This window comes from Amphiprion ocellaris, chromosome 24 (genome assembly GCF_022539595.1).
Source record: "Amphiprion ocellaris isolate individual 3 ecotype Okinawa chromosome 24, ASM2253959v1, whole genome shotgun sequence".
In the NCBI taxonomy this organism is placed as follows: Eukaryota; Metazoa; Chordata; class Actinopteri; family Pomacentridae; genus Amphiprion; species Amphiprion ocellaris.
In genome coordinates this window covers 5,517,622-5,542,746 of record NC_072789.1, presented here as the reverse complement: position 1 = coordinate 5,542,746, position 25,125 = coordinate 5,517,622, and the positions used below count along the sequence as shown (strand labels likewise).

General features: G+C 40.1%; 1 protein-coding gene across 3 annotated transcripts in view; it reads right to left on the bottom strand.

Annotated features, from left to right (window-relative positions):
- The window catches only part of LOC111571707 (E3 ubiquitin-protein ligase Midline-1-like), a 68,487-nt gene extending 48,395 nt beyond the window's left edge, over positions 1-20,092 (bottom strand). Inside the window, exons 1-2 of one of the 3 annotated variants that reach the window (XM_055008515.1) lie at positions 19,847-20,092; positions 17,926-18,218 (exon numbers count right to left, since the gene is read on the bottom strand). The gene's annotated coding sequence lies outside the window, so the exon portion shown is untranslated. The remainder of the gene's footprint in view (positions 1-17,925; positions 18,219-19,846) is intronic. The other 2 variants (XM_055008514.1, XM_023275005.3) reach the window with 2 other exon arrangements.
- Positions 20,093-25,125: the final 5,033 nt, after the last annotated feature.

Genomic DNA, 25,125 nt, shown 5'->3' with positions numbered 1-25,125 from the left:
GAAAACATGTAAGAGGTCAAGTTGGATTTGCTGTCATTCTGGACAAAGTTAGACACTGGGTCAACATATAATTGAGGGACTTTTGAAGTCCATGGGATGTATCCTGCATACATTTTTGTTAAAAGTCAAAAAAATAATGTTTTGTAATGTACATTATGATCGTGTCTTTACAAATTCCATCATTATTTATTATGGAAACAATCACTTATTAATAAAAAATGACCGGATATCACTAAAATGTCAACTAAATAACCGTATGAATTTAATAACAACCACTTTCTAGTAATCGCACAAACTGCTCCACATTTTTTGTATCCGTTTTGTCGTTTTGTTTCTTGTTTTTGTCGTTTTGTGTGTCGATTTTGTCGTTTCCTATCTTGTTTTTGTCATTTTGTCTAAATTTTGTCGTTTCATGTCTCCTTTTTGTCATTTTGTGTCGTTTTTGTCATTTTGTGTATCAGTTTTGCTGTTTCCTGTCTTGTTATTTTGTGTCTCGTTTTTGTCATTTTGTGTCTCGGTTTTGTTGTTTTCTGTCTTGTTTTTGGCATTCCCTCTCTCTTTTTTGTCATTTTGTGTTTAGGTTTGTCATTTTCTGTCTTGTTTTTGTCGTTTTGTGTATCGTTTTGTCATTTTCTGTCATGTTTTGATTGTGTTGTTTTTATTAAGTTGAGATAATCATGACACATATTTCTTTTTTGGCAATATATCAAATTTTATATGTAAAATAACAAATTGTGTCTGAGAAATCACTTTCAACTAAGTTCCCCATTACAAAAACACCTCTCAAGGAAATGAGTAATTCCCAATCACATGACCTGCTCCACATGAAGTCATTTCCTCCTGAAGAAAAGACTGGCAAGACTTCGTCTTGCTTAGTTATTTAATAGAAAGTAGTGTGAGTTAAGTGTGTAAAGTGTTCCTACAATATCTTTATGAATAACTTTCAATTTCAATTTTACTCAATTGTATATATAATATTTCAGAAGAATCTTTTTGTAAAAATGCCATGTGGTGTTTGGTTATGGGTGACCATGTTGATTTTAGGCCTGAAAACAGCAAAAATGTCAACAATGATACAAAAAGTCCTGCAATTATATATTGACCCCACTACGGTCCTGCGTGACTGGCTAAGACAGGAATGAGTTTCCTGTTTCAGAGCAATCCCTTAAACCAGCACTGGTGGATTTGCGAGATTCAGAGTTCACATTTGTTTAACTTTGCAAAGTCGGCCAGTAGAAACGGTGATGTGCTATATTTGGAAATGGGAGAAACAGTGTTGTGGTGACGTGGTAACACAACCCGGTCTAATTCCCAGGGCGTCAAATTCTGCTGGGTTGTCAAATCCACCAGCATCTGAGAGATACGCACAAGGTGTCCTTAGGTGATGGTGGCACCTGTATTAATATTCACCCTCATTAGATGTACAGAAGTTAGTCCATTCTCTAAACTCCAAGAAGTTTCTGACTTCATTTTAACCAACTGTGGGCCCATTTTTAACTGCAATTTAAAGTTCTGTATCTCTATAGAAGCAGCACAACATGACTAGAAATGGAAGGAACTCAAAAATGTCTATTGTGCAGTATGACAGCGTTACAATGCCATAAATCATACACACAGTTATGTTTCTTTAATACTTACATTTTCTATTTCGCTCCATACCTTTCTCCTTTCTGTTCTGTTTTGTGTGAGCACAGCCTGAGGTTCAACCAGAAAGTCTCTGAATTTTTGCCATGTTGATCACAGCTGAGTCACTAATAGCTTCATGGTTGTGCAGAAGAGTACAGAATCTGCTTTGTCTGGTTTTTGTTGCTGTTGTTTGGTCGATTTCAATGTGACTTTGATTTGAGTTTCGGATTTTAAGCTTGTATTTGGTTATTTTCCTGTTTGGTGACTCGATTCACCAAAGAACCATTGAAAAGTTGAAAATGCAACACTTCTTTTTGCCTTTATGGGTTCTGGCTCTTAAAGTTTGTCATTTTGGCAATATCTTTGCTTTCTTTAAAGATTGTAGGTTTTCAAATCTACCAGCGGTTTTAGAGTTCTGAGGGATTGTAAAGAGGTTGAACGAGTTGTGGATGTGTAGGTCAAAGGATTTTGTTGAAGTGACTAAGCTTAGTGTCTCATGCCAGACCTTTTTTCCCACTTAGTTTCACTTTATTCTCCTTTTCACCTGCTTTTTGGTTCACTTTAGGCACCAAAACTGTTTGGTTAAGTTTCAAAAATGATCATGGTTGGTGGTGAAAGACACTCTTTTACAGTATTAACAAAGATTTTAGGCAAACTTCAAGAAGTGCATCTATTTGTAAGTTTGACAGATGTTTAAAAAACGACAATAAAGAGCTTCCAGTGCAAACAAAAGTGATGATAAAGAAGGCATATGTGACCCATGCTCAGTAATATCTTGCTGGATACCAAACCTCCATCCAACTATTGGACAGACAGAAATATGGTGTAATGACTCAGTATTGTTTAGATTTGTACCTGCAATTGCTGAGGTTGAACTTGTAATCCCTTACACTGCTTGTTACTGATAATAATATAATCACAAGTCTGTATAATGTTGTTAATTAATGGTAACTCTTCTTTCTGTGTATTCATTCCTGTCATCAGAGCCATATTGGTGACATCAGATCCTCTCATTTCAGGATTCCTAATCACAAGTTGCATCATTAAAACAATAAAAAAAAGTCTTAACATAATCAGGACTGTTATCTTTGAGAAAAATACTATTTTCAACTTAACATAGCAAGATTGAAACAACGCTAACAACAATAAAACAATACAGTGATGAAGTAAAACCCAACAGGGATAAAAACAGATGAAGGAATTTTAAAACTAAAGCTCTAATGTTACCGCATATAAAGAACTGGATTGCAAAGATAGATCTTTCCCTTTAAAAATATCCAGACAACGTTCCATTCGGAGTATAAAATCAGAAGGCAGATTCATGGGCACTTTTATGGGACACATAAGGGACATTTAAAGGAAAATCGATAGAGAACCTTAGTGATCCTGCTTTTCATCTATTAATTCTATCCAGTCATTTCTACTTTGTCATTTATACGACTTGGGAGGCTTAACATGAAGCACCCACGAAGAAAAGGTGGGATTCTGTCTTTATTTGCTGCTGGAAAGCTTTTATTTTGAAGTGTATGCAAGTTGGTCATTTTGGAGTTACCGCAATTCCGAGCTTCTTACGTTAATATATCAAGCTCACATGGCACCTAATAGCACGGTGGGGCTTTCAAATCAAACCAAGCAGCCAGAGTTTATTATTCAATGTAATCGAACCCCGAAATTAATTATTGTGGTGTTACATTATGAAAACACGGTATTATTATCCTCACACAGCCAAGTCTGTAATTATACAGTCATGTTGATGAAGTGAAAGCTCTGCATGGTTTGCTAAGGAATCCCTGGAATCTCTACTTTCTTTTCAAACAGCATGGATGCACCAGTTTAAAACGGTGAAGTACAATTAATTAATTAGCAAGGGGCAAGCAAGTTTCAAGCAACCAAAGTCAAAACAAAGGTGCATACTTCACCTGAAGGAGTAATGAAAAAGCTCGATATTAACTTTCATCTGTCTCCACTTCCCTGACACATCCTCAGCAGAAACTCGCCCTCTGTAATTTTTTTTAATGTCTCCCTCATGTCTCCCCTCCACCTTGAAACCTCAGCTGTTTTGGCGTGCTGCTCATAAAAACAACCTCCCCCTCCTTTTTATTTTTTTATGCGGCCCACAAGGAAAGCGGCTTAAATTAATCTCCAAGATGCAACCCAGTCCCACCAAAGCACGCTGCCCCGGCGTAACTGCAATCTTTGATCAAAAGTCTTCAGCGTTCGTCAGCCGTCTGGATGGAAACTGTACCTGATACATGGCGGACGCTTCTCTCGGCACACAACAGAAAAGCAGAATACATAAATATACAGCCATTATTCACAATTCCAGTGGATGTGATATGAAAGCTTGAAAGCCCGGCTGCTCATTGGTAGCTGGATTTCAAATAATCCCTAACATTTTGCCTGGGGTGGTAGCTCCTGTAGCTCATGAGTCATACTTCACAAAGGGTTATGGGTTTAATTCTATCCTGGACTGCCGAATCGTGAAGCTAGAAATGGGGATTGTGGCCTGAAATTATGTTAAATGCACTGAAAAAAAGTTGTTTGTTTGCGTGTGATAAGCTCCAGAAAGCATGTCCGTGAATGCACCTTCTGAAATGTCAAGCCCTGACAGAGATTTCTATTAGATAAGGAGTTTCCTTTAAGGTCAGTTAAAATGTATTTTCACCCCTTCGGCTTTTGACATGTTCGCTGAGTTTACCCTAGAGTTTGGGATATGAAAACTTCCCCAGAAGTTTAAAGAATTCACAAAGTCCAGTGGTTATAATATGACCGGGGCTGGGGTGGATGTGTGGGCGTGCTGTGGTGGGGATACTGGCTGTGTGTTTCTGCCGGCTGGACTGGGATTAGTCGAGGTGAGGCTGCTGCTAAAGAATGCTCTTCTGGAAAAGGACACGGAAAGAGTTTCCATTTCGGGTCAGTTCTCGGCAAGAGCAGGGACCAGTCACTCTCCAAACACTCTCTGCGAGTCCACCAGGACATGAAGTGCTCACTCACAATGGGAGGATTCAACATGGAGACACACACAGGGAGCAATATGAGCTGTAAAAAAGAAGATATATACTTTAGGTCAATGCACTAAGGATAAAAATGAGCTAAGGAGAGAAATCTGAAATCTCACTGAATGGTAATATAGACTCAGGGTGCCAGTCTCTTTCTTTCAAAGTCTTCCACCAGGTCATAATGATGAAAAGCTGAAAGGATGAATATTTTTTTTCACTTATGAGTTTATAGAGAAGCTCAAGGCTCTTCTAATGGCAGTGCTTCGAAGAAAAGGAAAGCCATCTCCATAGAAGTGAAATTAGATGTATGAAATGCTCAAGTTGTAAAAACAGTACAATATATTCTGTTACCTTCTTGTAAAATGACTCGCACATGCATGAAAGTCATTGGTATTCATGACTTTTATGAAGAACTGATCAATATCGTGATGCACGTACCGGCTTTGTTTGCATTTTCGCTGGAGTTCCGGAAATTGACTTATGTCGATCCGTAGCAACGGAACTCCGACATAAGTCAAGGACCTCCTGTATAAGTAAATGTCAGCCTGACCTCACAAGAACACTAGTGTGAGTTACCGGATGTAGACTGTGGGTAACAACAACTTCCTAGCAGCAACCTACACGCTAAGTAAAAGGCAAAATCATGCCGATAGATGTGAAAGGGCCCAATTTAAGGCAAACTATCACCTTTCATAAAGCTAATCCAGTAGCATAGATGCCTCACCTAATCAGAGACTTAAAAATAGTCAACTATGTCTGAAATTAGTAGGTAACTTGTTTTTGAAGTTTCACTGTACTCTCCTGGGTGAAAGTCCTGACTGACGCTCCCACCACAGTAGCATCCTCCCATTGTTGTCCGTCTTTATACCACGTCATTTGCCAGTGCTCACTGATATCTGTTCTGCTTATATTTGTCATGAATTCATTGCTGCCGACGCATGACTTATTCTTCCATTTGGATACGAGGACATCTTCCAGATATACTGCAGTGATATCACAATCAAAATTTGAAAACATTCCAACACAGTAAACTTTAATGCCTTGGGTTGTTTGTGTTTGCCTCCATTTGTACTTTATGTGTTTGTTTAGAGCACAGTTTTGTGATCGATGCTGCGTATTCTGGAAAAAACAAAAGACTTGTTTTACAGAAAGTCTTGTATAGTGGAGGACATACACAAAGAACTTCATTTCATTGATTGCACAGTGTAGATAGAAGTACTGTACAGTCACTCACTGATCTTGTGTGATCTTTCTTCCTTGGAGGTTATCCAACAGCACTCTTCAGAATTAAGCCACACAAACACAAGGACTCTCCATTCATTCAAGTCTCTCAGCAGACACATTAGCTGAAGCTTTTTCGCTAAGCCGAGTGGCTGCTTTTCACCTTGAACTATATGTTCCCATCTTGCCCCTGGTGATATTCTGATTGTGCTTCAAATGACATTGTGCAAAAAGAGATGGAGGGCATTGAGTTTCGGTATCATAATGACTTCATTTGCCAGACATAATGGACATATAAGTCAGATTTCTGCAATATTTCGACCAAAGAATTCGATTATACCAAGACATGATGAAAAAAACACTGAGACTGACTTGGTGGGCACTTGAAAGTTTGAAATAATGCACAGTGATGAGAATAATTTCTCACATTTAGCTTTAGATTTCCTTGTACTGCGCATATAGAAAGCGACATATTCATAAGTTGGAGAGATGTTGGAAGTTTTGCTCCTTTGTCTTATTCAAGGCTGGGGTTTTGTACTCGAAGCTTGTGTTCTTTTCTGTCAGTTGCAAGAAAAGATGAGATTAAAGAGGCTGCGACAGTCAAAGCTCTGCAGTGCTAAAGCAAAATCAGCCTCTCCAGGCTTTGTATTGTTTGCTGTGCATTAGCTTGCTGCAATTTTCCTGAAATATAGCAAAAAGTAGTTTCAATCGCACTCTTCCCCTTTCTTTTTCTACCTCCACATGACAGTTTTGTCGATTTAGTGGAGCTGGTCTCTACTCTGAGTTAAAAGAGGCCTTATTTTTAACAACCAGGAATGAGCGGAATGCGGAGTCCCTCTCCCCACTCGGGGTGAGACCATTACGGGGGGATAAAGGAGGACAGGGTTATGACCAAGACCTTTGCGGAGGTCACTGGCGCTGTGGGTAGCCTGGGATTTGTAGGATTTACATCACACATATGTGCAGACAGACACGAGTAGTTAATGCAGTAAGTGGCTGTGAATCAACATCCCATGTAGAGTAAATGCACATGGACACATACTATAGGTTGTCCTGTCATGCAAGAACCCACACATACACATATTATCCTCCAGAGGCATCTTTACTACTTCAGTATAGAGCATCTTAAAACCTCCCCTCCGTCTCTGATCACTATCTCCAACAGTACATTGTCATTCATATTGCATGACTCAGTCTTGGAGATATTCTGAAGAGCAGTTCTTCCATACATTTGCTTCTTAGTCTGAGAGATCATCTGTTTGTGTCCTTTTTTTGAGAAGAGAATCTAGTGACTTCCATTTCAACATTTCTGGAAAATGCCAAACACATTTTCCCCTCATGGCAACCTTTGGCCTTTTAAAGCTCCGGTTCACATGCGGTCAGTGAAGAACTGGTTTTAATCAGCGAGGGGAAGGCAGTGCAGCTGGTACCAGCCGAGCAGAGACACTGTCTGCTTTGAAGCACAGTTTGGGGTTAGCAGGGAAAGAGAGTAGGGAAGAAGTTGTTGCATTTCGGAGCATTTTTGTGCTTTGTTAAGGAGATACTCTTGTAGAGCCTCCGAGCCATCTGTCACTGTCAAGTGACCTCAGAGAATAAACTGATCTAATCAGAGAAACTAATGCACAGAAAGCCCTGAAAACAGATTTTAGGAGAGGAGCAGAGGGGGAGAAGGAGCAAGACAGACAGATTAAAAGATATTGTGGGAGTGCAGGAGATAAAGAAGTCGAGGTGATAAACGGTAAATGCGGTTGCACTATTTTCTCTGAAATAGATATTTTTGGAATGCAAAGGAATCAAATAAACCAAAAAGGGAAAAGATAACAGTCTGGATTGTTGTAGAAACCACTAAGGGTAACTTTTCTCTCTTGAACTGACTCTTTCAAACTAAGAATAGTTCCAAGAACAAAAAAGGCTACTTATTATCACTGACAATCACTCATTTGCTCTGTGAATCAGCAGAGTTGAAGCGCAGAATTGGAGGTGTGCGTGCACAATCATGCCGATCTGTGTATTTGAACTGACAAGGCTCATGCGGAGAGAACAGAACAAACTGTGAAAGAAAAGGGCCCTAAACATTGCTTCAAACGTCATTGTGAGTCACCGAATTGTGCTGAGGTCAGACAATCAATGGAAATATTTTGATTCGCTTCTATTTGTGTGTCCCTAACAAGAAGCGTGAGGCAACTGAGGTCAAAGTGAGTAATAATAAACTCCGAATCAACGGTGGTTGTGAACATCTTTGCCCTGCCGGCTCCATTCAACCGTGACATCAAAGTGGATGCGAATAAAAACAGCATCCAGAGCGATGAGGAAAAATTCCCTAGTAGATTTAAGGGTTTGGATAAACTGCAAGAGAAGCTATGTTTTGTACACAAACATCTAGATCCATTGCCTGAATTCGCCAGTAGCAACAGCTCAAGGTCGCTTTCTGTCACACCAAAGAAATTTACCGCAGCGTCACCCCGGCTAATGCAAATATGCCCCAAAACACCAGACATAAATGCCCAATAGGGCATGCACGGCTTCGCACACGACAACAGGCAAATACTGATAAGCATAAGCACACACATGCACACACACACGTACGTACGGGTGTCAGGCGGCATCATCATTAGCTGTCAGCGGGCCCCAATGTGTCCTCAAACTGTCACGGAAGGAGTCTTGTCCCCTCTGCTCGCCCTCAACACGACGCAACACCAGCTGGCACACTCATGACAGCATCACCTAATCCTCCCAAATAAACACACTCGGAGTCATGAAATCATTCAGAAGACGTGCCTGCTATTACCGCTCAGGCCTTCCCCTTTAGGAGGGGAAACGTGTGTGGGATGTCGGTGCACTGGGCCCCTGTTGAGGGGAAGTGAGTCACTCTCACTGTTGCATTTCTGTGAGAGGCTACATCTGCTGGCTTGCTGCTGAGGTGATGAAGTTACTGTAATAAGCCATAAGTGTCTAGATATACTGTCCAAATTTCAGTATATCCAGATATGAAGAGATGAACTGGGCCTCACAGCTGGCGACAGCAGCAGTAGAGCCAAGCAGTTTTCGGTTTGAACTGAAAATTACAGAAACACTCACAACCTCTTAGATCTAATTAAAAATTTTTAGAAAAATAATAGATAAATACACTTAGATTTAGGAGCATTTTAGCACCTTTAAGCACCTTGTTTTGGTTTTATGGTTCCCAACTTTCCCGTTTTAGTTTATTGAACAGAATGATATGATTTTAAGCAGGAAAGTGACCTGTGATTTCCACTTCTCGTGTAAAAATGAGATTGCTAGTGAACATGCTAGGGAAATATTGTACATTTTACTCCCCCACATTGATCTAAAGTGAGTTTAATCAGCTCGACCTCAGACAGATACAATGTTTAAATGCTGCTTTCATGTCCATGTGTTAGTAATACTAATTAATAGTATATGATATACAAATATAGTACTGACGAAGCCTATTTTGGTGTGTGATAAGTTGTTTACACAGTTTATACAGAGTTTTTCTGTGTGAAAGTATCATCCAGCAATGTCCACCTGTTTGCTTTCATATGCATCTAGCATTATAAGCAAATGGAACCAACCAATGTATGACCTGTTGACTTTAATTTGAAACACTATTCACATATTTAACTTACTACAGCGGGTCCTCGGTTTACTTGACCTATGGCGATTCGTGGTTATGTCGTCATTTGCCCTTCGTTATGACTTCCAAGTGTAAGTCAGACTCTTCTGGTTTTTACTGTACAGTGTTTTTATTACCTACATTATGATCTGACCACTGTGCTAGTGTAGGTGAGTGACATAGGTACTTATGTACATATGTGAGTTCCTACTTAAAGCGAAAATCACGTCAAGTTGCGCCGTATGAACGAAATTCCAACGAAAGTCGAAACCCCCCTGTATTTAAAAAAAAAGTGTCATTTTGTAAGTATCATTTAGTGCCAAAACAGAATTATTTATGCAGTAACTAAAACATTTTAAATGTCCTTTTATTTGACTTGTTACAGGCTCCAACCAGCATTGAATCTGTCTGAGGTCAGCAAAGCTTAAAAATCCGTGACCACACTCAAACACGTGCACTGAAGCGTATCTCTGAGGCATTTGTGGCTGACTCATATGGGTCAGGACAACTTGCACTTGTTTGAATATAAAATTGAGAACATTATTTCACCTATTCTTATCAGTTATAGCAATTTCTGATGCCAAGTTGGAACTCTTGAAGGTTTAAATGGAGAAAAATGCACACTGACTGTACCCGATGGGTCACTGGATATTATTCACCGCTTGCATTAATCGTCTCCCAGGCGATCACTGTCGCACACAGTCGAGTCTGTCTTTAAGCTAATATGCTATTTCAGGCATCACTACATAGCCATTTAAATTCTAACACAGACGGAGCATACAGCAGATCTGCCATCTAGTATTAAGTGAAATAAGGGTGTGATGAGGCATGAAAATTCTCCTCCGTTGAGCACATCCAGTTTATAATATGTTTGAAATTTGCAGCAGAAAGGAAGGTTATGTTGCTTCCTTATTCTCCGCTGAAGAACAGTCATATAACATGCAGGTTTTCAAACAAAAATTGTCCCAGACGCAACCCTCCAATTAAAGCCTCTCCACAATGCTTTGCTTGTATTTTGCTCGCAGCCGCCTCAGCGTCTGTCCCTGGAGGTTTGTGTAACTCATGAACTTCTCGTTCTGCAATAAATGGAAGTCATTACGAGCCCGATTCATGAAGGATGACAAACATAATAGGCTGATGAGCATGTATTATATAACCCTGATATGAAAAGTGAAAGAAAATAATTCAACCTCAACTGGAATAAAAACGAGCTCGAGTAGAATTAATGTTATAAATCACAAGTGAATGAAATAGCCATAAAAAACACTCTGAGTGGAAGTTCCATCAAATATTATACAATTGTGACCTTTGGAAATCACGCTCTCCAGCACGGTGCCAATGATTCAATCAGCCGAGTGTGAAACGGATCCAGCTGGGACAATGATTCGCCGCTGTGGCCGGAAAAGTACATACCAACAGTTTGGATAGAGATAAAGTGAAGCTCAGTCATTTCGGAATTCTACGTGGAGACGTTTGAGGCGCAGGTTGTTATTTTAAAAGTCATAGGCAGCTTTAGATGAGGCGTCCCGCTGTGAAAAAAATTGACTTTTTCCCAAGTGTGCCGAATGACGGGGTGAAGCATGAATAAGTTATAAGTGAAAGTCAGGCTCTCCGACCTCCCCCTGCTCCCATCCCAGCGGTGTAGTGCAGCTCCGTGCGGCTCATGCAAAGCAATGGTTAATGTACTATAGTCCACCTGACACTGAGGAAATATTCAGATTTATGGGCCTGCCATCACCTGTGACAGAGAGAGTGCACGCGTACGGGTGGAAAAGCTCACTTCACTCACATCTTCTGTGGCCATAAAAAGAAGCGGAGATGCAAACCGGGGGGATGCAGATGGCTATGAAATAGAAGTCAGTGAGAGGAATCGAAAGCTGGGACATTAATCAAAGAACATGCATTTTGTATGAAGGTTAGGACGGGGGCTTCATACAGCGCACGAGCAGTGTGACTACGCCATAAGACTGTGATTAATTATAAATGGAATAAATGACGGTCTCAGTTGGATCATTAATGGTTTGAATTATTAATCAACTCTGTTAGGCTCAGGTGTGACTGTATGAAAAGTAAATCATCATTTTTGAGGTGGTTCAGGGCTTCTTGAACTAACGAAATGCGATCGCAGCGTAAATAAGAGTCTGCCGGCACTCTGAGTCAGAAGTGACAGGCTTCTTTCTATAAATTAAACCTTTATTTATGTTTCTTTGTGACTTTCCATTCAAGGGTGCATACATGGTATAGGGGCTTTATGAACTTTGCTGAATGACAGAAGTAGGGCATAATTTCATGTCTGTTGATTGACAGAACAGTAAGACAGTATAAGAGATAGACAGACAGACAGATAAAGGCAGGTTAGTAGCGTTAACATTAAAGGTTAGTATGTGGGTCAATATGTAATTGAGGGACTTTTGAAGCCCATGGGATATATTTTGCATACATTTATATCAAAAGAAAGTAAATAAAAAACAAATGCTTTTTTTTTTTTTTTTTTTTTTTTAATTTTCATTATGATCTTGTCTTTGCAAATTCCGGAATTATTATTTTAATGTCTTCTTTCTTTTCTACATTGCAGTAATGTTGGTAAAAGCAACTGTTCAGTGTTTTTTTTTTTTTAGCTCAACTCCAACATAATTTGCTTTGTTTTAGCCAAAATAGTTTGAAGCACAGAAATAAAACAGTAGATGATACTAAGTTCTGCGTGGAGCCAATGTAGGAGTAGATATCAGTCTTCAAGCTTATGCCAGCAAACCTGGACAGAGGCGGCCAGTGTCCAAGTCACTTCTAATGCAATATTTAGACAGACAAACAGGGAGACAGACAGGCAGTTTTGCTGGCACACAGAGGTGCATCTCAGGGGACAAAGCTTCTTAAAGCGAATGACATTTGCTTCCAACATGGTCGCTTGCCCTCTCTACGTGTCTTGTTTCTCTATCGAGCTTGAGCTGTCCCCTCGGGCTGAGACAACACCTCGTCTCTATTCTTCTAACATCAGCACAGATAAATACTGCCAGCCACAGACACACAGGGAATGGTAAGTGGACTGCACTTATATAGGGCCTTTTTTCCTTAAAGGGTTTATGAAGTGCTTTACAATTTCTGCCTCTCATTCATCCATTCTCACGCTGACTGACTCAAACACCAATGCAAGGCGATTGCTTGCCACCATAAGCATCTTGGGGTTTATTATCTTGCCCAGAGGCCCTTCGCCACGTGCACAGAAGAAGCTGAATATTGAACCTCCAACTCTGAGATTAGTGTGCAACCACTTCACCCACACACATAAACACACACTGACCTATGAGGTTTAATCAATAAACCACCCACAGCACTTTTCCAAAGCTTAGCGAGAGACATTGTGGCCTTTATGTGTGTTTGTTACTTCTCCGTAAAACAAACATGGCAATCTATTAGGCTATTAGTTGCACTGCATCCCTTGAAATGCAGCTTTGTACTTTTTTTGCACAAAGGAATCCATTTTTAACCGTGAAGCTGAATGAGTGTTCTTTGAGAGGCGCATCACCCTCCATTTAACATAAATCAAGTTGCAGATGCATCAGCTTATGAAAAGGCAAACATTGTCTGAGCTGTTTCACCTACACAGGATCAGGCAGGTGGTCTTAATGTTGCAGCTGTTTGGTGTACATGGTTTCAAACATACCAAAAGGGAAGAAATAAGCAATAAACTTTAAAATACTGCGGTCAATACTGATTTGTGCCCTCACAGCTAAGACATGCCAGCCCATATTTGCCTGTTGTCATAGTGATGCTTCACACTTCCTGGATGTTTCTACAAATAACACCTGCCACAGCAATCGGTACACTGATGCGGCACTCTGAAATACAGCTTGAAGAAATGCTGACACATCTCAGCTCTCAGCACGGCATGAGATGGACAAACCTGAACTGGCCAAAATATATAGAATCAGGCTGTGATGGGAATGGTGCTTTACTCACAGCTTTTCCTGGATCTGAGAACCTAGATTTCCCACATGGGTAGTTATCAAGTTATGCAAAGAAAAGCTATAAAATGCAGCCAAGACAAAGCTTGCATCTTGAGCAAAAAAAAAAAAAAGCCCTATTAAAATAAATTTCCTGATCATGTGCAGACAGCGCTTGCACAAACACAGTGCTAAAAACTATCGACTCCTTTTCAGACCTAAAGATACACAGATGCATCGATTTATACAGTAACTTAGAGGTCAAAATAGCTGTCTGCTTTCCTAAGAAAATATATGCAGAATTGAACCAACACAATTTGTTTTGCTTTTGCAGTTGAGGAATATTATATTAAAGTGAAGTGAACTTTCTCCTAAGCACTGCTTGTGCCACAAAATAGTTTCTATCTGGCTCTGATCCTGTTGACAAGACACATTCCTCCTGTGGTTTGCCTTCAATGGTAATGTGGCCCAAACATGATTGATTACCACTTTATTCAGATTGCATGCAAATCCGATTGTATTTCATAATCAGTTATAAAGGCTGACTTGTACACTTTGGACAATATAATCCTTTGCTGCCATTACTATACTGGTTGTCTAGGTAACAGTGCATACTTTCTCACTCGAAATGCTGGGTGCACCACAATGTTTGGATTCACTTGTATTAGTTGCAGCACTGTCTTCTATTTTAATTAGATGTGTGAGCATAGCTCAGATATTTGTTCTCACCCCAAAATATGGTTATGAATGAGAGCTCACTGGTGCACTTTGAGGTTTTGCTTACAAAACCTGCACCTGGAAATTGGCTCTTCATAATTAGGGAATATCTTTCCCTGGAATCACAAGAGGGAGCATGATGTAAAAACCAGAATACAGTAGATAAAACTGCTCATTTGTTGCCATGTTTTTGTAAACTCGACCTAGACCCCTTCACTCCTCAACCAGTTTATGAATTCTCCACGAGGACGCATCGATCCACTTGTGCTCGTAGGCCGGGCATTGACTGAGCATCAGCTAATCAAAGAGCCACTTAATGCTCGCAGCGTTATGCACACCGAGCTGCAGCTTTAATCAATTGCATACTAAGCTGCACAGGCGTCAAGACTTTGTAAACTAGATAAGATGAACTGTCAGCTATTGAGAATGATCTTGTCTGAATTACCTTCTGCTGGTATTTAGGAGGTCTGTTGTATTGCATCCTATTGTGTTAAACAGATGATGTTTTGTTGGTTCAAGCAACTGCAAAAAAAGTTCAGATCAGTGTTGAATAGTGGCTCACACCTCAAAATGTGCTGCTTGTGTCATTTTTTTTTTTTTTTTCTTTTCTGAACTCCTGCAAGACCAAGAAACTGAGACGCGTGCCATTATTCACATTCCGCATTTGGACACAATGTATTTTGTTGGCACAATTTAACCATAATTTTCCAAAACACCACTTCAAACGGCGCCAGAGACTCTTCTATTACTTTTTGTGAGGCAAAATTTCAACACGCTGCTGTTCTAATCACACGAATCTCATGGGGTCTGCATGCTGTGAACTTATTACTGTAACTACTTCTATAATTACTGATCAAAGCCTACAAACTTTTCTGGTTTCCAGCGTGGGGATACGGGGCTTGGAGGCAGTTTTGTCCACATGCGCTTCGCATGGGGTTTGCTTGAAAACTAAACTTGCCCAGTAGATTTTACCTGTAGTTTGAGGAATGTATCGCCATGAAAAGCCAGTTTGTCTGATCACTGACATCTTGCTGACTGTTGATTCCAGGGACAGTGATCATGGTGGATTGAATGGAACGACTCCACCAATATGTCACAATAGTCTTGCATCTTGTGTGAATTCACAGTGAAGCATGTCGACACAGAAAGCATTTGTGTTGTTCTTCTCTCACCATCTGACAGAAGAGATTGGCTCAATCAAGCTGTCTGAGCAGTCACTGCACCAGCTCATATTTTTACTATATATACACAGTAGGCCTGTATTCTTAATTAATCAACTCTAATAATCTGTTTAACTACAGAATTGCAGTTTTGTTTCACATTATTGTAGCTGAAGTGTAGCTTTTTCGGCAATTAATTCAAGCTGATTATTCTTCTACTTCATTTCTTAATAGTTTCAGTTGCATTTTTTAGATCAAGTTGAAGTCTTTGTTCAAAAGTTTGGGGTCACCCAGGCAATTTCATGTTTTCCATGAAAACTCACACTTTTATTCATGTTCTAACATAATTGCACAAGGGTTTTCTAATCATCAATGAGCCTTTCAACACCATTAGCTAGCACAATGTAGCATTAGAACACAGGAGTGATGGTTGCTGGAAATGTTCCTCTGTACCCCTATGGAGATATTCCATTAAAAAAATTTCCAGCTAGAATAGTCATTTACCACATTAACAATGTCTAGACTGCATTTCTGATTAATTTAATGCTATCATCATTGAAAAAAAATGCTTTTCTTTCAAAAATAAGGTCATTTCTGAGTGATCCCACACTTCTGATCACTAATGTATGTGTTCAGTATTTGTCACACCACAGAAAAAGACTTGGAAAAAAAGAATTATTTGGCAGCTTTCACACCAGTCCAAATCAACTGTACTAACCCTGTAAATGGACCTAACTTCTTTTAAACTTAATCACACAGGTCAAACATGAAATTGCAAATGTGCATTCTAAATACAGACATTTCAGTCTCTTTGTGGCTGTAGATTAAGTTAATTGCTGTAATAAACTTAGCACCCAACTTAAACTAATTTGTGGGAATCTACTGCCAACGTTGGCACCAGATGTTAGCTGGTCACAAAAAGGAGGCTTTTGGTTTGGGCCCATTCATCTGTAGACAGTTGTCTACAAATTCCACTCATGTCAGGTTAAAGTTTACAAAATTACCCGGTGGTCATTGTAGATGTGGGCGGAACCAATGCAAAGGTGACTTAAAACTGCCTTCTTTCTAACATCCAGCAGGGGACAGCTGCTCTGGTTGCAAATAGAAGTCAAAGAGTTTAAAAGCTTCTGAGAAAAGATCCCTATTTCCCTGTGTATTTGCTACCTTAGTAAACATTTTCCTATTAAGTTTAGCTAGTTTTAAGACTTTCTGAATACAGCTTGGTGTTCATTTTGTAAATTGTGGTCCCATTTGGAGTAAAATAGACTTAGGACTGCCAGGTTTCCATCACTCAGTACCAGTTTCAGATACTAATGATCAAACTCCAAACTCATGGCTTCAAAGCAATAGTCCACAAACAGCTCTAGCTTTTAAAACACTGAGGAGGAGTCATGCAAAAAAGCCTGAACACAAAAATGTCGATAAACAGTTTGTGTAACTCCACATTCCAGTACCTTTTAGTTCAGTCTTCAGCTTTCAACAATTCTTTTCTGACATGTATTATGCACCTGCTTATATACACTACCTACAAGCTTTGATGTTTGAGTCTTGATTGTATGAATCAAGTTGTGCAGAAAGTTTAATATTAGTGCAGTTCAACAGCATGCAGCATGCATGAAAAAAGTTTCACATGCAACTCAGATTGGAAAATGTGAACTACACTTGGAATAATGTCCTCTTAGTGCAGCATTCCAGTGGTGTACACTACATATTTCAACTCAAGCCAACTTTACAAGTGTTTGTGTTTGTATTATGATTGAATTGTGTTGTATTCAGTTCCTTCCAGGAGCTTTGTCTCTCTCTTTGAGTTTTCATAGGAGTAGTGCAACCTATACAAGGTTCCCAGCACATTTAACAATCATAAGACTCCACTATTGTCCTATGATGGCTGGCACAAATGCGTAGCGTACTGAGAGAAGCTGGAAACAGCCACAGTTGACCACAAGCTGTGTGTTCATCAGAGGAGGCCACTTGACTAGTTCACAGTCCATCTCATCACCAAGTGTCTTTGGCTCTCTCCAGCTTTGTCATTATGCAGATAAACATTCAAGTGTCATGTTTGGTCACCCGTAGAACAAACCAGCCCATTCATGTAGTCCAGTACCCCCAGGGCAGATAAAAGGGGACCATTGCAAATAAAATGCCTCTACTTCCATTAAAACTCCCTCCTACTTCTCTCCAAACTCACCCCTCGGTCTTTTCTCTCTATTCAAACTCACTTTCTTGAGCTTTGGTGGAAGACAAGGAGGTGGCTGGGAGCCAGTGTTCGGGGCTGCTGGGGAGCTGAAACATGAATGCCAAGATGGATGGGATTTTATAGCTGGAATGTGGTGAGGGGGGTTTGGCTGGGCATGAAAAAGATTGGACACACTGGCAGTCACTGATGCCAAGGCCTCCTAGCTTGAAATCCTGCTGGGCTCCAAATATGGCAAAGAGGGTGTTAAATTTGAACTCATTGCAAATAGTGAAGACTTCAAGGGTGAGAAAGTACAGCCATGTTAAAGTAATAATCTATGTTTTAAACCAATGAATGGCCAAAAATATATGTTTCTGGCAGGAGCAAGAGCAATTGTTAGGGAATGTAGAAGCAAAGTTGGTGTTTTAATTCAGTATCGTGGGCTTTCTCCAAAACCTGCACCACTAACCGTGATTAGCCGGGAACTCACATGCATCCTCCAGGTTAGCGTCGCATATCCAAACCTTCTTCTACACACTTGATTTTAATGCTTCAGGTATGCAACTGTCACATCCTGCTTCGTTCACCAACACTGTCCCCTCCACATGTCAGCACCGATAAGGGAATCGAGCGCGCGGAATCCATAATGGGGAAGGGAGGGACTGGAAACACCTCCGCAACCAGTAATGGCTACCTCAAACTGTTGGCGCAGTTCGAAATTTCATCCATCTTGAAGGTCAGTGCACTAGTAGACTGTCTCATCTGTTAAAGAAAAGCAGCATTTAAATTGCCGTGAGCGTTATGAATGAAAAAAATGTCGTGGCCAGTATCTCTGTGGTTCTAGGAGAATCTTTTTTTAGACTTCCAGTTTACAAAATCATCTCAAAGCGGATTTACATGAAGGGAAGCCCCTATAAAACGACATTTCTAACACTTTTTTTAATCCCCAGAAAAATGTTTTTTTTTTTTTTTTTTTTTAAATAATGTGTTTCTGTTATCTTGCAATGCAGTAAGTTGCAGATTCTCACTGCTCAGTCAACCGCAGAGAAATCCTACTGACTGCACCTGCAGCTAAATGCATCATTTGTGTGTCCTGGTCTTAAATGAAGTGAACAAACAGAAAGCATCACTACAGTGTCAACAGTTCAAAGACATGTCAGCGGTGTTGCTTAACGCAAGGAATCAAAACATCTCCTAAAGATTAGACCACCATATAATTTGTCCATTATTCATAGCAGTGTATATACACTTTTTGTATTATTCATCAGCGATGTCAGTTGCACTTCACTTCAGACAGTGTCTTGCAGCGAATTGTCTTGGGGTGTTGTGTGGTGAAATCAGAAATTCATGCAGACCTGAAGAGCGCTGAACTATGGAGGGAGTTCATATTTACAGGCAAGATATGCTGAAATCTGCCCAAAGAAGAGTTCAAAATTCAACAAAAACCAATACTATAGCTGAACAGAAAAAGAGACATATATATATATGTATATATGTGTGTGTGTGTGTGTGTGTGTGTGTGTGTGTGTGTGTGTGTGTGTGTGTGTGTGTGTGTGTGTGTGTGTGTGTGTGTGTGTGTGTGTGTGTGTGTGTGTGTTTAAAAGTGGTTGCTTTTGCTGAACTTCTGAGTGACTGGAAGTTTCTATCCCGATTTGTCTAGCCTCAAACGAAAATACCTCACAGAGACTATGAAACCCAACAAACAAAACCCTATTTAGCATTAGTTGTGGCATTATGAAACATACAATGCATCCAGTTCAAATGTGGAACACTGACTTCCGTTATACTTGAGTCCAAACAAGCAATTTGTCCTTTGGCTCATGTACATGGAGGAAAACAATTGGATGATAGACTGACATAAACAAACAAAGGCCTTCTGGGTAATTGTAGGATGCAACTAACAAGCCAGTGGTGAAACAAAAAAAATTTCATTCTGCATATTTGTCATGTTATTTTAAAATTAAATATTTTTTATCAATTACATTTATAGTTTTTGTGTGTGATTCCACTGTTAATTTCAGAATAAAAGCATTTTCCGTTCATATCTATGAAAGACAAACCACACAAAGTCAATCATAATTCAATGAATAAAACATACAGCAATTCAAGTTGTGAACGAAACACAAATCTCGCATAAAAGCCACTCTTGAGACAATGACAGCAGCATGCACGTGCGTTCAACTGCCACGCTCGAACCACATGGTGCAATAATAAAGCCCCCTTAACCTCCCCTCCCCTAACCTGCCGCGACCCACTCCACCCCTCCGATGTATGACATCCCATTGTGAATGTGCTACGAGGGAAAAGAGAAGAAAAGGGACCCTAAACATACTGCCTGTAAAGGAATGGTCCCGGTGAAAGTGAATTAGGCAACAAAGGGAGGCACTTACATTCAAGAGCCTCACATGGTCCTCCGACAGAAAAAGAAGAGAAGCAGGCAGTGACTCCAGTCTGACAAAACAATAGAGAGACTAACCTTGAAAAGAGAGAGAGAGGGAGAGAGGGAGGATGAGAAAGTGTGGAGGAAAGAGAGACAGTGAGTTAGAGAGATGGGAAAAAGAAAACGTGTGAGAGAGAGAGAGAGGACGCAGATTCATGCATCCACACACCAAGCGCAAATCAAAACACTTGGATCTTTCCTTGCATCCCCTCCTCCTCCTCCTCCTCCTCCTCCTCCTGTTCAGCTTTGCCTCCATCCCCCTCCTCCTCCACCTCCACCACCACCACCAAGCCGTGCCTTCAGGGTTTTTTTTTTTTTTTTTTTTTTTTTTTACTTGTCATGTGTTCAGGCTCAGGCAAGCGTGAAGCCGACTGAGGAGACCGCCGCTCCAAATGCTTTGTCCAGCGGTTGGGGATAACTCGTGCTTCCATTACGTGGAACACTGAGCTTTTTCGGACCCCTTCTTGTGCGTTTGATCCACAAGCAGATGGATGGAGAGGCAGGAGATAACATCCAGCATCTTTTATCACACCTTCCCGGGGTGGCGTCAGTTAAAAAGAACAAATAAAAGTGCTCGTGTTCTCTGAGAAATCTAGATAAATTCTCTAAATATCAATTTCCTGTAAGTGTACATCTCAGTCCCAACAAGGATAATGACATGTCCCAAGATGCATTTTGAAATGCTCTTATCTCAATTGAATTAAATGAAAGACTGCCTGTGCATCCATTTGCTGATTACACAAGTTATCATACTGCGTTTTTTTTTGTTTTTTTTTTCCTCCTCTTGCTTAAAGAGCTGATGTAAACCACCGGAATTTTTTTGAAATGTTTGCACTTTTTCCCCCAGCTTTGAGTTGCTTTTAACTTTTTTAGTGGTTGTCACCCAAGGGAATCACAGCACAGAGCAGCAGGATCAGCAGATGTTTTGAAGTCCGAGCTCTACTTTGGGCACTTTGAGCTGAAAGTGGATTCTTAATAACTGATATAAAATATTCGATTTGCTACGGTTTAAAAACTTAACGGTTCGTATGTCATTTAAAAAAAAAAGTAAATCCTTGACAACTTTAGTCTTGGTGGGAAGGAGAATTCTTCAGAATGCAGACCATTATGTGACACAACAGCTCAAATTTTAGGGTACAGGTAGGGTTCTGCCTAGCATCTCTGTCATCCATTAGAATGTTTTTAATAAAACGCAAGAGCATGTGGTTTTGATCTTACTTCCACTAACTGGATGAGAGGGTTAGCTGCAGCTGCAGTTGAAACATGTCAGCTAAGGTAAAACCATCTTTACTTTGATTTGTCGGTGTAAAAGAAATAACGTTATCCTGGTAACTTTCCTCTCTGGTCAATACACACTGAAATAAACTCTACCAACATCTGGAGTGCATGGCACATTATGTCTGACACTAAAGTGGCATATAACGTGCATTAAAAGCAGCACCGATACGAAGATAAACACTTACTGAACTATCAGTCCTTTCAGTGTCTGCTGGTAGAATCAGCCGAAGGCAGAAAACTGGTTAAAACAAGCCAACGGGCAGGAAAACTGTCTGTGGAAAATGTTCTGCTGCTTCACCGATAAATAAACCAACAGTTATTATATCAGAATTAATCCAAACGAGGAGACCAGAGTCTATGCTGCCTCCTCCATAGGACCTGTCAATCATTCCAGACCGGACTGTCAATCAAGTAACCCCACCCCCTGGCTTCGCGATACTTTAACGCTCTATAAAAAAAAAAAAATTTTTTTAAAAATCAATATTGATTTATTTTAAGATTGGCCACATGATCTCTCATTTTGACCATGAAAACTAACGTAAAAAAAAAAAATTAAAAAAAAAAAAATAAAATAAAAAAAAAATATATATATATATATATATATATATATATATATATATATATATATATATATATATATATATATATATATACACACACACACACACACACACACACACACACACACACAAAGTCTATGCACCGTACTCTGGCTCCACACTTGCTGATGACCACTTCCGGTCTCAGAAAATGAAAAAACGGACCCTTTGTCGTTTCTGTCTCTTACTGATTTTACTTTTTTGTTATTCTAAATATAAAATGAAAATCAAAGCCTTTTTAAAATTTCATATATCCCTTTTTGATCATGAAAAGGTAAAACGCCTTGTATTTCAATTTTAATTTTTGTATTTGAAAACGAAAATCAAATAACCACTCGTTTTTTGTTTTTCAAAACCCATTTCAGAACGGAAAATCCAATTGCCAGAATATTCACGGACCCTGACAGGATATCATGAAAAAGTTGTTCACACGTCATCACACTTAACAGCAGGAGAGATGAATTTCAGGTCAAAAATCAATGATGGAGTGAAAAAAGAACTGGGAAGTGCTGGGTGGCAACATTTAGCAGCTAAATTTGGGTTTTAAAGGGAAGATTATATAACACAATTCAAATTTTCTACATTTTATTGCAGAAAAATGTAAAAAAAAAAATACAACATATACAAGAAATGCATTCCTCTTTGATTCTTTAGGGCATGAAGAAAATGCATACTGATCTGTTATTGTGCACATATTGGTTCATTTCATAAATATTCCACATAAGGCAGCAGCTGGAGCAATGAGAGCAAATAATATAGCAAATAATATTTTGTTCTTTTAACAGCCAGTGCATGGTTGTGTGGACCGCCACTGGGGTATTTATAACCAGAGGGCTGCTCATTCCAGCAATTCCTTATTTGTTAATACATTTTTTTTATGGAGAATTGTGGAAACAGAGGCAGAAATATTTTATGTAATATGCTCTAACAAGGCAGACGGGCCATGATTAGCAACGTCTTCCTTGCTGTTTCCCACAACAACTCCCCTTATACAACGCAAATGAATCAGCAGGGGTCAAATGTCATGCTAGCTGAGGGGTAAAGCAAAGCACAGATGTCCTCTGGCACCAATTGTCGCAAGTATATTATCATATCAGAGGACAGATGAGTCAAATTTGATATTTAACTGACTGCGTTGCCTGTAGCCCATGTAACTGCATATGGGTGACCTAGGAGGACATCCAGCTTGAATCAACCCAACTCAAATTCACAAAGTCTGCCAGAAACTTGGGTGTCATGATTGATGACCAACTAACCTTCAAGCCTCATTTGGCTGGTGATAGATAATACTCTGGGTACCATACTTGCTTTGCATCAACTATCTGTGAGTTTCAGTTTCACCTTGTCGTCAGTCCAAGCAAAGAAACTTATCGTCTTCCCTTTTGCCATTGCTTTACTTCCTGTGTATTGTTTTATATGACTAAGTAACCAACCCTGTGGTTACGTTCTACACCATCACCCCTGTATGTCTTGCATTTTCAGGTGTGTTACTGGATTAAAATGAAAACCTCTTAGCTCTGTTGTGTCCTGACCTCTCCATGTCCCGGATGTTTTCTGGCATTGTTCCTCCCCACTCCGTACATTTTTTTCTCTCTCCCCCACCACTGTAACGCAACACCACAACAGAAACTGGCATTTCCACTCTGCTTCCCCATGCCCAGTCTTGTGCGACTTTTCCACTCGCCATGTTACCGAACGTGCATCTGCCTCCTTCCTGAGCCTTCATAACCTCGAGCGAAGCCTGTGGGGCTTTGGAGCATGTGGGGGGTGGGAGGTGGGGGGGAGGGCAAGCATGTCATAACTGCTTTACTGCTACATGCCAGCTTCTCCTGCCCGACTCCCTCGACCCCGGGACCGCCTTTAATTATCCTATATGTGCTGCACTAACGGTAGGCAGCGAGTCTCAGCTGTGAGAAGTAAACACTGAGAGCTGACCTGGAAAAAGGAATGCCTTCACTCTGGAGGGCCCGGAGGGTTTAAAGGGCGCTATATAGAAGAGCGGCTGGCAGGGCTGAAAGCATTGGCAATATCTCTCCCATCAGCCCTGGCTGTGTTCGCCGTGACCTGCTGTTTTGAAACTGCAAAGCGGATGCTAGTTTCCACATAGACCACTGTGGCTGTGCTGCTGTCTGCCAAAGATTGTGCTTTCCTCCACTAGATTCAGATATTATAATAGTGAAGGACTTGGAGGATGCTGAAAGACCTTTGAGCATCATTGTGGCTCTCATTAGATAAGGGATTGAATTGCAAGGCTGTTTTACAGGGCTATTTCCTACTGCTTCCGCCTCCGAGCGTGCGTAGTAATTTAATTAAGTCCACTGACTTTTCTAAAGGGCAACAGCTAGAACCAACACAATTAATAAAATGGGTGACTCCTCTGCTCTTTGTTGCTCTTTGTTCCCTTTCCCTCATTTCAGTGGCTCAGCACAATCCCCTCACGGCCTCCGACTTGATTTGCATTTAGAAAAGTCAAATCTGGCCTCTCTCCTGTAATTATTCATAAACTTTAAGTACAAAGTAAACAGCACATGAAGAATTCAGCGAGTGGAGTTCTGACAAAACTCTTTTAGGAATTTATACAAGTGGAAACATGATTTGCATTCAGGAGGATGAACATCTAAGTTAAATTTGAGTAAGAATGAAAATGGAAGCTCCACAGACGCAATTAAAATCAGTTTTATGTGCTGTTTTGAGTGGATTCCTGGTGCTGTGACAAGCGGCTGTGTAAGTAAATCCTGGTGTGTCGCTTCCACACATCCGCCGTCCTCAGAGAGTCTACTTATCCTTCTCAAATGTCAGTGTTTAACTGATGGTGCCGCTTCCAAAATGGATGTTCCTCTTTGGGATTTCTCTCTTAAACTGCGGGTTATTAGCAGGCTGGCTGTGGCTCAGATGGCTCAGGGGTCCCATAGGACAGTTCAAAGTGTAATGAGGTTAATTAGCAAGAATCACGACCTAGACTAAGGAAAAAATTTTTATAATGTACATTATGAGCAGCTGTGGGTAATTTATAACTCGTTAATTGAAGAGTTTAGACAAAGAACAATATATTTTTATCAATCTACAGATAAAAATGGGTTTTTCAAGGCCATTGCCAACACATTTTGGGAATAAACTGTACTAAATTGAAAGTTTTCTTGCAATTCTACCATGGAAACGTCTCAAATTAGTCCCAAATCTAGTCAAAATGAGAGGCCATCTCATTGATAAATGTGTAGTTTTGCAGTATTTACAACATAAAACTGCGATTAATCTGTGTGCTATCCATCATATCGGACACAAATGACCGCCTTGCATCCTTTTACACTGGAACAAAATGTACGCAACGGCACATTTGGGATCAATCCACAGC